The sequence below is a fragment of the Durio zibethinus genome, chromosome 26 (assembly GCF_047325235.1).
Source record: "Durio zibethinus cultivar Kanyao isolate XHJ-2024 chromosome 26, ASM4732523v1, whole genome shotgun sequence".
NCBI classification, from domain to species: Eukaryota; Viridiplantae; Streptophyta; class Magnoliopsida; order Malvales; family Malvaceae; genus Durio; species Durio zibethinus.
Genome location: NC_143187.1, coordinates 37,527 through 50,312, shown reverse-complemented (window position 1 = coordinate 50,312; position 12,786 = coordinate 37,527).

Here is a 12,786-nt window from a genome sequence, read left to right as displayed (position 1 = left end):
TAGCGATTTTAAATAGATAATTATTCAAATTATCATAATTATTTAAACTTGTCCAGTAAACAAATTCATTTTTTAAATCTCTTAATTATTAATTTTTAGAATACTAATAAATTGGCATTATTTTATTTCAATATACTTATATGAACTAAAACAATTCTTCTATGACAAAACAAAAGGTCATAACAATTTGAAATAGATAATTATTCATATAGATATGACTAATTGATCTAGTTCAGTAACCATATTTATTTTAAAATTTTTCACTTATTAATTGTCAAAATATTAATAAATTAGTATTATTTTAATCCAAATAAGCTTATATGAACAGAAACAATTTGTTTTATAATAGAACAGAAAGTCATAAGGATTTGAAATAAATAATTTGTCAAATAGTCATAACTATTTAAACTAGTTTGATAAATAGATTTATTTTTTAAATCTCTTATTAGTTTTCGAAATATTAATATATTAGTATTACTTTTATTCTGAACAAACTTATACGAACAAAAACATTTATTTTATGACAAAACAAAAGGTTATAACGATTTGAAATAGATAATTGTTCAAATAGTCATAATTATTTGAATTGGTTAGGTAAACATAATAATTTTTTTAAATCTCTTACTAATTAATTTTGAAATATTAATAAATTCATTTTATTTTATTTTGAATAAGCTAGTATGAATTCAAAAAATTGTTTTATGACAAAATAAAAAGTCATGACGTTTTGAAACAGATAATTGTTATTATAGTCTTAAATATTTGAAATGGTTCGACAAACAAATTTATTTTTAATTCTCTTACTTATTAATTTTTGGAATATTATTAGATTAGTATTTATTTATTCCGAATAAGCTTGTATGAATAGAATAATTGTTTTATGATAGAACAAAAGGTTATAACAACTTGAAGTATACAATTGTTGAAATAGTCATAACTATTTGAACTAGTTTGGTAAATAGATTTATTTTTTAAATCTCTTATTAATTTTTGATAGATTAATAAATTAGTATCATTTTATTTTGAATAAGCTTGAATGATTGAAAACATTTGTTATATGACCAAGCAAAAGGTAAAAATGATTTGAAATAGATAATTGTTGAAATGGCCATAATTATTTGAAATGCTTTGGTAAATAGATTCACTTTTTAAATCACTTACTTATTAATAAATTTGTATCATTTTATTTCAAATAAGCTTGTATGAACTAAAACAATTGTTTTATAACAAAACAAAAGGTCATAACAATTTGAAATACATAATTGGTCATGTAGTCTTACTGTTTGAATTGCTTCTACAAACAGATTTATTTTTTAAATCTTTTAGTTATTAATTTTTGAAATATTATTAAATTAGTATTATTTTATTTCGAATAAGTTTGTGTAAACTGAAATAATTATTTTATAATAGAAAAAAAGGTTATAATGATTTAAAATAGGTAATTACTCAAATAGGAACTGGTTCAATAAATAGATTTATTTTCTCCTACTTATTAATTTTTGACGTATTAATAAATTAGTATTATTTTATTCTAAGTAACCTTGTATGATGAAAACAATTGTTTTATGACAAAACAAAAGTTCATAATGATTTGAAATAAATAATTGTTGAAATGGCCATAATTATTTAAATTGATTTAGTAAATAGATTCACTTTTTAAATCGCTTATTAATTTTTAGAATATTAATAAATTATTATTATTTTATTTCAAATAAACTTGTATGAACCGAAGCAATTAAATTATAACAAAACAACAGGTCATAATGATTTTAAATATATAATTGTTCAAATAGTCGTAACTATTTGAATTTGTTCAGAAAACGAATTAACTTTTTTAAATCTTTTACTTAATAATTTTTGAAATATTAATAAATTAGTATTATTTTATTTTGGATAAGCTTTTATGAATCAAAACAATTTTTTTGTGACAAAACAAAAGTCATAACAATTTTAAATAAGTAATTGATCAAATAGTCAACTATTTGAGCTTGTTCGATAAACAAATTTATTTTTTCAAATCTCTTGCTTATTAATTTTTTGAATGTTAATATATTAGGTTTATTTTATTCTGAATAAGTTTGTATGATATGAAACAAATATTTTATGACTAAAAAAAGGTTAGAATGATTTGAAATAGATAATTATTCTTATAGTTTTAACTATTTGAACTATTTTGCTAAACACATTTATTTTTCAAATCTCTTATTAATTTTTGAAATATTATTAAATTAGTATTATTTTTAACCAAATAAGCAGAAATAATTGTTTTATGACAAAATAAAGATCATAACAATTTGAGATTGATAATTGTTCAAATAGTCATAATTATTCGAACTGGTTTGATAAACATATTTATCTTTTAAATCTCTCATTAATTTTTGAAATATTAATGAATTACTATTATTTTATTTGAATAAGCTTGTATGATCAAAAGCAATTGTTTTATAACAAAACAAAAGGTCATAACGATTTGAAATAGATAATTATTTGAATGACCATAATTATTTTAACTGATTCAGTAAACAAATTTATTTTTTAAATCTCTTACTTATTAATTTTAGAAATATTAATAAATTAGTATTATTTGATTCCTATAAGCTTGTACTAACTGAAATAATTGTTTTATGACAAAACAAAAGGTCAAAATGATTTAAAATAGACAATTGTTTAAATATTAATAACTATTTGAACTTGTTCGATAAATATATTTATTTTTTAAAATCTCTTTCTTATTAAATTTTTTAATGTTAATAGATTAGTATTAATTTATTGCAAATAAGCTTGTATGAACTTAAACAATTATTTTATGACTAAACAAAAGGTTAGAATGATTTGAAATAGATAACTGTTATAATAGTCTTAACCATAAGAATTGGTTCGATAAACAAATTTATTTTTCAAATCTCTTACCTATTAATTTTTGAAGTATTCTTAAATTTGTATTATTTTAATCTGAATAAGCCTGTACGAACAAAAAATTATTTTATAAAACTAGTTCAGCAATTAGATTTATTTTTTATTTTCATGGTTAATAAGTTTCATAATATTATTAAATTAGTATTATTTTATTCAAAATAAAATAGTATGGACAAAACCAACTATTTGATGACAAAACAAAATGTTATAATGATTTGAAATAGATAATTATTCAAATAGCCAAAACTATTTGGAATGATTTAATAAAGAGATTTACTCTTTAAATCTCTTACTGATTAATTTTCTAAATATTAATAAATTAGTATTATTTTATTTCGAACAAACTTATATGAACACAAATAATTGTTTGATGACAAAACAAAAAGTAATAACAATTTGAAATAGATAATTATTTAAATAGTTATATTTATTTGAACTGGTTTAGTAAATAGAATTATTTTTTAAATCTCTTATCATAAAAATAATTGTTTCTATTCATGCAAGCTTATTTTTGAATAAAAGATTATAAATTTATTAATTTTCTAAAAATTAATAAGTAAAAGATTTAAAAAATAAATCTATTTAACTATTAAGTTCAAATAGTTACGACTATTTGAACAATTATTTATTTTAAATTGTTATGACATTTTTTTTTATCGTAAAACAATTGTTTTTATTTATACAAAATTATTCAGAATAAAATAATACTAATTTATTAATATTTCAAAAATTAATAAGAGATTTAAAAACTAAATTTGTTTACTAGACCTGTTCAAATAGTTATGATTATCTAGACAATTATCTATTTCAAATCGTTATGATCTTTGTCTTGTCATAAAATAATTGTTTCTAATCGTACAAGCTTATTCGGAGTAAAATATTGCTAAATTAATAATTGGTGATTTAAAAAATAAATCTGTTTACTGAACAAGTTCAAATAGTCATGTCCATCTCAACTATTATCTATTTCAAATCGTTATGACATTTTGTTTTTCATAAAACAATTATTTCTATTCATACAAAATTATTCAAAATAAAATATACTATTTATTAATATTTCAAAAATTAATAACAGATTTAAAAAATAAATTTGTTTATGAAACCAATTCAAATAGTTATGACTATTTGAATAATTATCTATCTTAAATCATTATGATCTTTGTTTTGACATAAAACAATTGTTTTTGTTCATAAAAGCTTATTCAGAGTAAAATATTCCTAAATTAATAATATTCCAAAAATTAATAAGTAACAGATTTAAAAAATAAATTTGTTTACTGAGCTAGTTTAAATAGTTAAGATTATTAGAACAATTATCTATTTCAAATTGTTCTGACCTTTTGTTTAGTGATGAAATAATAGTTTCAGTTCACACATGCTTCTTCAAAATAAAATAGCTCTAATTTACTAGCATCCAAAAAATTAATAAACAAGAAATTAAAAAAATAATTCTATTTACTAAACAAGTTCAAATAGTTATAACTATTTGAATAATTATTTATTTAAAATAAATATGGCCTTTTGTTTTTATCATAAAATGATTGTTTTAGTTCATAAAAGCTTATCCAAAATAAAATAATATTACTTTATTAATATTTTAAAAATTTATAAGTAAGAGATTTAAAAAATAAGTCCATTTATCAAATCAGTTCAAATAACTATGGCCATTTGAGCAATTATGTATTTTAAATTGCTATAAACTTTTGTTTTATCATAAAATAGTTGCTTTCTATGATACAGGTCTATTTAGAATAAAATAATATTAATATTTTAATATTTCAAAAATTAATAAGTAAAAGATTTAAAAAATAAATCTATTTATTAATCCAGTTCCTATTTGAACAATTATTATTTCAAATCATTATAACCTTTTATTCTGTTATAAAATAATTGTTTTAGTTCATATTATCTTATTCAAAATAAAATAATACTAATTTAATAATATTCCAAAAATTCATAACTAAGAGATTTGAAAAATAAATATGCTTGTCAAAACAGTTTAAACAGTTAAGGCCATATGAACGATTATCTATTTCAAATCATTATGACCTTTTGTTTTATCATAAAATAATTTTTTTAGTTCATAAAAGCTTATTTGGAATAAAATAATACTAATTTATTAATATTTCAAAAATAAAAAAGTAAGTGATTTAAAAAGTGAATATGGTTACCGAATTAGTTCAAATAATTATGACCTTGTCAATAATTATCTATTTCAAATTGTTATTACCTTTTGATTGGTCATGTAACAATTGTTTTTGAACATTCAATCTTATTCAGAATAAAATAATACTAATTTACTAATCTTTTAAAAATTAATAAGTAAGAGATTTAAAAAATAAATTTTTTACTGAATTAGTCCAAATATTTATGGTTATTTGAACAATTGCAAACTTCAAATCAATATAACCTTTTGTTCTATTTTAAAACAATTATTTTTGTTGATACAAGCTTATTAAAAAAAAAAATACTAATCTACCAATATTCCAAAAATTAATAACTAAGAGAATTAAAAAATAAATTTGTTTGCCGAACCAGTTCAAATATTTAAGACTATATGAACAATTATCTATTTCAAATCATTATAACCCTTTGTTTTGTCATAAAATAAGTTTTTTTTTTACTTCGTACTAGCTTATTTGGGATAAAATAAACAAATTTATTAATAGTTCAATACTTAACAAGTAAGAGATTTAAAAAATAATTCTGTTTATATAACCAATTTAAATAATTATGACTATTTTAACAATTATCTATTGCAATTCATTATAACCTTTTGTTTTGCCATAAAAAAATATTTTTATTGATATAAGTTTGTTCTGAATAAGGTAAAACTAATCATTAATATTTCAAAAGTTAATAGAGATTTAAAAAATTAATCTATTTACCAATTTAGTTCAAATAGTTATGTCTATTTAAGTGATTATTTATTTCAAATCATTATGACTTTTTGTTCTATTTTAAAACAATTGTTTCTATTTATACAAGCTTATTCAGATGAAAATAATATTAATTTATTAATATTTCAACAATTAATAAGTAGAAATTTTAAAAAATAAACCTGTTTACCCAACAAGCTCAAATAGTTATGACTATTTGAACAATTATTTATTTCAAATCGTTATGATCTTTTGTTTTGTCATAAAACAATTGTTTCTATTCATACAAGCTTATTCAAAATAAAATAATACTAATTTATTACTATTTTAAAAATTAATAAGTTGGAGATTTAAAACCTAAATCTGTTTATTAAACAAGTTCAAATAGTCATGTCCATTTCAACTATTATCTATTTCAAATCGTTAGGACATTTTTTTATCATAAAACAATTGTTTATATTCATAAAAAATTATTCAAAATAAAATATACTAATTTATTAATATTTTAAAAATTAATAACGGATTTAAAAAATAAATCTATCATAAAGCCAATAAATCTGTCATGAAGCCAATTCAAATAGTTATGACTATTTGAACAATTATCTATCTTAAATCATTATGATCTTTGTTTCATCATAAAACAATTGTTTTTGTTCATACAAGCTTATTTGGAGTAAAATATTCCTAAATTAATAATATTCTAAAAATTAATAAATAAGAGATTTAAAAAATAAATGTGTTTACCGAGCCAATTCAAATAGTTAAGACTATTAGAACAATTATCTATTTCAAATTGTTTTAACCTTTTGTTTATTCACGAAATAATTGTTTCAGTTCATACATGCTTATTCGAAATAAAATAACTCTAATTTATTAACATTTGAAAAATTAATAAACAAGAAATTTTAAAAAAATAATTCTATTTTTTAAACAAGTTCAAATAGTTATGAGTATCTAAATAATTATCTATTTAAAATAAATATGACCTTTGGTTTTATCGTAAAATAATTTTTTCAGTTCACAAAAGCTTATCCAAAATAAAATAATATTACTTTATTAATATTTTAAAAATTGATAAGTTAGAGATTTAAAAAATAAGTCAATTTATTGAATTAGTTTAAATAATTATGGCCATTTGAGCAATTATGTATTTCAAATCATTACGAACTTTTATTTTGTCATAAAACAATTGCTTTCCATCATACAAGCCTATTCGAAATAAAATAATATTAATTTATTAATATTTCAAAAATTAAAAAGTAAGAGATTTAAAAAATAAGTCTGTTTACCGGTCCAGTTCCTATTTGAATAATTATCTATTTCAAATCATTCCAATCTTTTCTTTTGTTATAAAATAATTGTTTCAGTTCATATAAGCTTATTTGAAATAAAATAATACTAATTTAATAATATTCCAAAAATTAATAACTAAGAGATTTGAAAAATAAATTTGTTTGCCAAAGCAATTCAAACAGTTAAGACCATATAAACAATTATCTATTTCAAATCGTTATGACATTTTGTTATATCATAAAATATTTTTTTTAGTTTATAGAAGCTTATTCGAAATAAAATAATGCTAATTTATTAATATTTCAAAAATTAAAAAGTATGTGATTTAAAAAGGGAATCTATTTACCGAATTAGTTCAAATAATTATAACATTGTCAACAATTATCTATTTCAAATTGTTATTAGCTTTTGTTTGGTCATATAACAATTGTTTTTGAACATTCAAGCTTATTCAGAATAAAATAATACTAATTTATTAATCATTCAAAAATTAATAAGTGATTTAAAAAATAAATATGTTTACTGAACTAGTTCAAATAGTTATAGCTATTTGAACAATTACAAACTTCAAATCAATATAACCTTTTGTTCTGTCATAAAACAACAATTTTTTTATACAAGCTTATTCGAAAAAAAAATTACTAATCTAATAATATTCCAAAAATTAATAACTAAGAGAATTAAAAAATAAATTTGTTTGCCAAACCAGTTCAAATATTTAAGACTATAAAAACAATTATCTATTTTAAATCGTTATAACTTTTTTTTTGTCATAAAATAATTTTTTTTAATTCATACTGGCTTATTTGGGATAAAATAAACAAATTTATTAATATTTCAAAACTTAATAAGTAAGAGATTTAAAAAATAATTCTGTTTATATAACCAATTTAAAATTTTATGACTATTTTAATAATTATCTATTTCAAAACATTATAACCTTTTGTTTTGTCATAAAACAAACATTTTTGTTGATATAAGTTTGTTCAGAATAAGGTAAAACTAATCACTAATATTTCGAAAGTTAATAAGACATTTAAAAAATAAAATATATTTACCAATCTAGTTCAAATAGTTATGACTATTTGAATAATTATTTATTTGAAATTGTTATGAGTTTTTGTTCTATTTTAAAACAATTATTTTTATTTATACAAGCTTATTTGGATGAAAATAATACTAATTTATTAATATTTCAACAATTAATAACTAAAAATTTTAAAAAATAAATTTGTTTACTGAGCAAGTTCACATCGTTATGACTATTCGAATAATTATTTATTTCAAATTTTTATGATGTTTGGTTTTGTCATAAAAAGATTGTTTCTATTCGTACAAGCTTATTCAAAATAAAATAATACTACTTTAATACTATTTTAAAAATTAATAAGTTAGAGATTTAAAACATAAATTTGTTTACTGAACAAGTTCAAATAGTCATGTCCATTTCAACTATTATCTATTTCAAATCGTTATGACATTTTGTTTTGTCATAAAACAATTGTTTCTATTCATACAAAATTATTCAAAATAAAATAATACTAATTTATTAATATTTCAAAAATTAATAAGAGATTTAAAAATAAATCTTTTTGTGAAACCAATTCAAATAGTTATGACTATTTGATCAATCATCTATCTTAAATCGTTATTATCTTTATTTTGTCATAAAACAATTGTTTTTATTCATAAAAGCTTATTCGGAGTAAAATATTCCTAAATTAATAATATTGTAAAAATTAATAAGTAAGAGATTTAAAAAATAAATGTGTTTGCCGAACCAGTTCAAATAGTTAAGACTATTAAAACAATTATCTAATTCAAATTGTTTTGACCTTTTGTTTAGTCATGAAATAATTGTTTTAGTTCATGCATGTATATTAAAAATAAAATAAATCTAATTTATTAACATTTAGAAAAGTAATAACAAGAAATTTTAAAAAATAATTCTATGTAACAAACAAGTTCAAATAGTTGTGACTATCTGAATAATTATCTATTTAAAATAAATATGACCTTTTGTTTTATCATAAAATAATTGTTTCAGTTAATAAAAGTTTATCCGAAATAAAATGACATACTTTATTAATATTTTAAAAATTGATAAGTTAGAGATTTAAAAAATAAGTCAATTTATTGAATCAGTTCAAATAATTATGGCCGTTTGAGCAATTATGTATTTCAAATTGTTATGGATTTTTGTTTTGCATAAAATAATTGCTTTCCATCATGCAAGTCTATTCGAAGTAAAATAATACTAATTTATTAATATTTCAAAAATTACTAGGTATGAGATTTAAAAAGTAAATCTGTTTAACGATCTAGTTCTTATTTAAACAATTATCTATTTCAAATCATTATAACCTTTTGTTCTATTATAAAATAATTGTTTTAGTTCATATAAGCTTATTCTGAAAAAAATAATACTAATTTAATAATATTCTAAAAATTAATAACTAAGAAATTTGAAAAATAAATCTATTTGCTGAAGCAATTCAAATAGTTAAGACCATATGAACAATTATCTATTTCAAATCATTATGACCTTTTATTTTATCCTAAAATACTTTTTTTAAGTTCATAAAAGCTTATTCGAAATAAAATAATACTAATTTATTAATATTACCAAAATTAAAAGGTAAGTGATTTAAAAAATGAATCTGTTTACTGAATTAGTTCAAATAATTATGACATTGTTAATAATTATCTATTTCTAATTGTTATTACCTTTTGTTTGGTCACATAACAATTGTTTTTGAACATTCAAGCTTATTCAAAATAAAATAATATTAATTTATTAATCTTTCAAAAATTAATAAGAGATTTAAAAAATAAATCTATTTACTAAGCTAGTTCAAAGAGTTGTGGCTATTTGAACAATTGCAAATTTCAAATCATTAAAACCTTTTGTTCTATCATAAAACAATTATTTTTGTTGATACAAGCTTATTCAATAAAAAAATAATTCTAATCTAATAATATTCCAAAAATTAATAACTAAGAGAATAAAAAAATAAATTTATTTCCCAAACCAGTTCAAATATTTAAAATTGTATGAACAATTATCTATTTCAAATCGTTATGACCTTTTGTTTTGTCATAAAATAAGTTTATTTGAATTCATACTAGTTTATTTAGGATAAAATAAACAAATCTATTAATATTTTAAAACTTAATAAGTAAGAGATTTAAAAAATAATTCTATTTATATAACCAATTTAAATAATTATGACTACTTTAATAATTATCTATTTCAACAATTATTTATTTCAAATCATTATAACCTTTCATTTTGTCATAAAAACAAATGTTTTTGTTGATATAAGTTTCAAAATAAGGTAAAACTAATCATTAATATTTCGAAAGTTAATAAGAGATTTAAAAAATAAATCTATTTACCGATCTAGTTCAAATAGTTATGACTTTTTTTTCTATTTTAAAACAATTTTTTTTGTCCATACAAGCTTATTCGGATGAAAATTAATACTAATTTATTAATATTTCAACAATTAATAAGTAAAAAATTAAAAAAATAAATTTATTTACCCAGCAAGCTCATAGTTATGACTACTTAAATAATTATTTATTTCAAATCATTATGATCTTTTATTTTCTAATAAAACAATTGTTTCTATTCATACAAGCTTATTCAAAATAAAATAATACTAATTTATTACTATTTTAAAAATTAATAAGTTGGAGATTTAAAAAGTAAATCTATTTACTAAATAAACAAGTTCAAATAGTCATGTCCATTTGAACTATTATCTATTTCAAATCATTATGAATTTTGTTTTGTCATAAAACAATTGTTTCTATTCAAACAAAATTATTCAAAATAAAATAATATTAATTTATTAATATTTCAAAAAGTAATAAGAAATTTAAAAAATAAATCTGTTTATGAAACCAATTCAAATAGTTATGACTATTTGAATAATTTTCTATCTTAAATCATTATGATATTTATTTTGTCATAAAAAAATTGTTTTTGTTCATACAAGCTTATTCAGAGTAAAATATTCCTAAATTAATAATATTCTAAAAATTATTAAATAAGAGATTTAAAAAATAAATGTGTTTGTCGAGCTAGTTCAAATAGTTAAGACTATTAGAACAATTATCTATTTCAAATTGTTCTGACCTTTTGTTTAGTCATGAAATAATTGTTATGCCTATTTGAAATAAAATAACTCTAATTTCTTAACATTCAAAAAATTAATAAACAAGAAATTAAAAAAAATAATTCTATTTACCAAACAAGTTTAAATAGTTATGACTATTTGAATAATTATATATTTAAAATAAATATGACCTTTTGTTTTATCATAAAATAATTGTTTCAATTCATAAAATATTATCCGAAATAAAATAATATTACTTTATTAATATTTTAAAAATTGATAAGTTAGAGATTTAAAAAATAAGTCAATTTATCGAATCAGTTTAAATAATTATGGCCATTTGAGCAATTATGTATTTCAAATCATTATGAACTTTTGTTTTGTCATAAAACAATTGCTTTCCATCATAAGAATCTATTTGGAATAAAATAATATTGATTTATTAATATTTCAAAAATTAATAAGTAAGAGATTTAAGAAAATAAATTTGTTTACCGATCTAGTTACTATTTAAACAATTATCTATTTCAAATCACTACAACCTTTTGTTCTGTTATAAAATAATTGTTGCAACTCATATAAGCATATTTGAAATAAAATAATGCTAATTTAATAATATTCCAAAAATTAATAACTAAGAGATTTGAAAAAAAAATTGTTTGCCGAAGTAGTTCAAACAGTTAAGACCGTATAAACAATTATCTATTTCAAATTGTTCTGACCTTTTGTTTTATCATAAAATAATTTTTTCAGTTCATAAAAGTTTATTTGAAATAAAATAATACTAATTGATTAATATTTAAAAAATTAAAAAGCAAGTGATTTAAAAAATGAATTTGTTTACCGAATTAGTTCAAATAGTTATGACCTTGTCAACAATTATCTATTTCAAATTGTTATTACCTTTTGTCTGGTCATATAACAATTGTTTTTGAACATTCAAGATTATTTAGAGTAAAATTATACTAATTTATTAATCTTTCAAAAATTAATAAGTAAGAGATTAAAAAATAAATTTATTTGCTAAACTAGTTCAAATAGTTATGGCTATTTGAACAATTGCAAACTTCAAATCATTATATCCTTTTGTTCTATCATAAAACAATTATTTTTATTGATGCAAGCTTATTCAAAAAAAAAAACACTAATCTAATAATATTCCAAAAATTAATAACTAAGATAATTAAAAAATAAATTTGTTTACAGAACCAATTCAAATATTTAAGATTATATGAATAGTTATCTATTTCAAATCATTATGACTTTTTGTTTTGTCATAAATAAGTATTTTTGAATTCATACTAGCTTATTTGGGATAAAATAAACAAATTTCTTAATATTTCAAAACTCAATAAGTAAGAGATTTAAAAAATAATTCTATTTATATAACCAATTTAAATAATTATGACTATTTTAACAATTATCTATTTCAAATCATTATAACATTTTCTTTTGTCATAGAACAAATTTTTTTGTTGATATAAGTTTGTTCGAAATAAGGTAAAACTAATCATTAATATTTCAAAAGTTAATAAGAGATTTAAAAAATAAATCTATTTACCAATCTAAATTAA